Raw genomic sequence first — 3670 nt, 5'->3', positions numbered from 1 at the left:
GGATCCCGTCTGGTCCCATCGCTTTGTCCACCTTCAGTTTTTCAAGTTGCTCATATACACCCTCCTCCGTGAACGGTGCAGAATCTACTCCATTTTCTCGTGTAACTTTGCTAGACAATCTCGGTCCTTCTCCAGGATTTTCTTCTGTGAACACAGAACAGAAGTATTTGTTTAGCACATTCGCTTTCTCCTCATCACTTTCCACATATTGGTTCCCAGCATCTTTTAGCCTAGCAATTCCATTTTTCATCTTCCTCCTTTCACTAATATATCTGAAAAAATTTTTGTCTCCCTTTTTTACATTTTTAGCCATTTGTTCTTCCACCTGTGCTTTCGCCAGACGTATCTTTCTCTTGGCTTCTTTCAATTTCACCCTGTAGTCCTTTCTGCTCTCCTCTTTTTGGTTTTTTTTATATTTCACGAACGTCAACTCTTTCGCCTTTATTTTCTCAGCCATTAGGTTGGAGAACCATATCGGCTTCCTTTTTCTCTTGTTTTTATTGATTTTCTTCACATAAAGGTCCGTAGCCATTTTTATCGCTCCTTTCAGCTTAGACCACTGTCTTTCCACTTCTCTTATGTCCTCCCATCCTAATAGCTCTTTCTTCAGGTACTCTCCCATAGGATTAAAGTCCGTACGTTTGAAATCTAGGACTTTAAGTATTGTGCGGCCGCTCTCCACTTTAGCCGTTATATCAAACCAAACTGTTTGATGATCGCTATTTCCCAGGTGAGCACCCACTCGAACATTAGAGATACTCTCTCCATTTGTGAGGACCAGATCCAATATCGCTTTTTCCCTTGTGGGTTCCGTCACCATTTGTCTGAGCAGAGCCTCTTGAAAGGCATCCACAATCTCTCTACTTCTTTCCGATTCTGCAGACGGAACATTCCAGTCCGCATCTAGCAGGTTGAAATCTCCCAACAGCAGAACCTCCTCTTTCCTTCCAAACTTTTGGATATCCACAATCAGATCCTTATCAACTTGCTGCGATTGAGTTGGAGGTCTGTAGACTACACCCACATAGATAGAAGTTCTATCTTCTCTTTTCAGAGCAATCCATATCGCTTCTTCCTCTCCCCAGGTCCCTTGCATTTCGGTCTCTTGGATATTGATCTTTACATAGAGAGTTACTCCTCCACCTTTTTGACCATCTCTGTCCTTCCTAAAAAGATTATATCCTGGTATGTTTGCATCCCATCCATGTGATTCACTGAACCATGTCTCTGTGATAGCGACAATATCTAGATCTGCCTCTAACATCAGGGCTTGCAGATCATGAACTTTGTTGCTTAGACTGTGAGCATTTGTGGTCATCGCTTTCCAGCTATTTTTCAGCGATAATCTCCTTTTTCGTATGGATTTTTGTTTCGTTTCACTTTCCGTTGCAATACTAAGAAATGAGTTGCTGATATTGCTTATGTTGCAGTCTTTACTACTATCACATCTTTTCTTTTGCCGGGGATGGTCTCTTTAATTTCCTTCATACAAACACCATCCCCACCTTCTAGTTTAAATGCCTAGAAAAATATTGTCTAAATTTCTCTGCAAGGTTTCTTTTTCCTGCTATAATAATATATAGCCCATCAGTGTAATATAGCTTCTTGTCCTTCCATGTATTTCCCATCCTCCTATGTACCTGAAGCCTTCTTGATGACACCAGGCTTTGAAGTCTATTAAAGTCCTCTGTGTTTTTCACTCTTTGCTCTCCCTTTCCATATGCAGGCAGTATTTCAGAAAAAGCTAAAGTGTTTACAAAACGTTTCACGCCTTCACCAAGTTTCCAAAAAGCTTTATGTGCTGTAAGTGTTGAGTTGTTGTCCAGGTCATTTGTTCCCAGATGGATGACAACATCAGTGTTAAAATCCTTAGTTTCTTCCTTAATTATAGTCTGTATTTGCCTGGAACTCCTGGTAGCTGAGGATCCTGGAAGACATTTCACTATTTTGGTCTCCTCGCCTTGTGTTCCAAGGTTAATGCCTCTGATGATGGAATCCCCCAACAGTAATAGTTTTCTGTTTTTGGCCTTTTTATTTGTGCTTAGGGTGTGCTTGCTCTCTTGAGTTACCTTCATTGGTTCCAGTCCCACTTCCCTTCTGTTTTCTAGAGTATCGCAGTGCACTAGTGGAGCGAAGGAATTCTGTAGAGGTAATATTTGTGAAGGTGGATGTTTCTGTGTTACATGTCGCAGTCTTCCTGAGCCTACTGTGACCCATTTATTCCTGGGCTGTTTTATTATTTGAGGTAGAGGTGGTAAGTTGGTATGGTTTTGTGGAGTGATGAAAGCTGCTTTAATTGTATTCAATTCCTGTTTAAGTTTGCAGAGCTCCTCTTTAATACTAGCAAGTTAAAGATAGATGGGGCAAGCCTTAAGCCTCCAAATAGTATGTCTTGGAATTAAAACACCACAGTGATTGCATAGAATAAAGGTCATCTTGATTGGTTGTGAAGTGACTTGATTTGAGTAGTCCTGATTATTTGGGTCTCTATATATGGTGGGACTATAAGTCTTACCCTTATTCCTATGAAGAGGAAGAGGAAATAAGATTTAACAGAGGAAAGAGAAGGGTTTATTTTTTTGTGCTTTTTTGTGTTTTTTTTTGTAAGAAACAGGGAGGAGAAGAGAAATTAAGCAGATATAATGCTGAAAACCAGTGAAAAGAGCAGAATATGAAATGTTGAGCAACTTATCTTATTGAAGTTCACAGGGCAGCCTTGACACACAGCACTGACCCAAAGATAATGCAGTTAACCTTAGAAGTAAAACAGAGCCCCTCCCTTCTCCACCTAATCGGCAGACACAATGGCTAAAAACTAGTAAGTTAGAAATATAGGCTCTATACCACCTAAAACACAGTATTTTAAACAGAAATGCAGGTTCTATAACAAATCAGTGGCTACCCTAAAACACAGGATTTATAACAGGATTTTCCCTACTTTAGTCAACCTGAGCCACAGGCACCAGGATTTTATTAAAGTTAATAAACTCTTACCCTTATTCCTATGAAGAGGAAGAGGAAATAAGATTTAACAGAGGAAAGAGAAGGGTTTATTTTTTGTGCTTTTTTTAAGTAAGAAACAGGGAGGAGAAGAGAAATTAAGCAGATATAATGATGAAAACCAGTGAAAAGAGCAGAATATGAAATGTTGAGCAACTTATCTTATTGAAGTTCACAGGGCAGCCTTGTTCACAGCACTGCTTATGTATATTTTCTGTCATTTTTGTTCTTTATAATAGTCTCCGAGTGACAGGGTGGAGTACTTGTCACTGGTCAGTGGAGGGAGCCCAAGAAGTGGAGCTCATTGAGCCTGAGAGGACAGCTAATCTGCATAGAGCTGCAAGTATTGATGGGAGCTGTCCACTCACCCTGAGTTGATTGTGGTGCTGAAAAGAAAAGCTCCCAGCACAAAGCTCAGAAGGCAAGGAGCATCTTCAGGAGTTGAGCAACTTTCAGGTGGAGGAATGTAGGCCTCTGGTACTGAGAGGGGACCTGGTGTAGTGGGAAGGGTGGCCAGGATGGCCAGTCCTGGCAGGGAGGACTGGTGCAGCATAGAAAGCCCAGTAGTGAGAGGGTCTGTGGGGACTTATATACTGACAGAGAGAGATCTAGTTCTGTCATAAAACCCAGTGGTGGTGAGAGGGTCTGCAAGGGCCACCAGCAGGAAAGA

The sequence above is a fragment of the Geotrypetes seraphini genome, chromosome 5 (genome assembly GCF_902459505.1).
Source record: "Geotrypetes seraphini chromosome 5, aGeoSer1.1, whole genome shotgun sequence".
NCBI lineage: Eukaryota > Metazoa > Chordata > Amphibia > Gymnophiona > Dermophiidae > Geotrypetes > Geotrypetes seraphini.
This window is presented reverse-complemented; position numbering follows the sequence as displayed.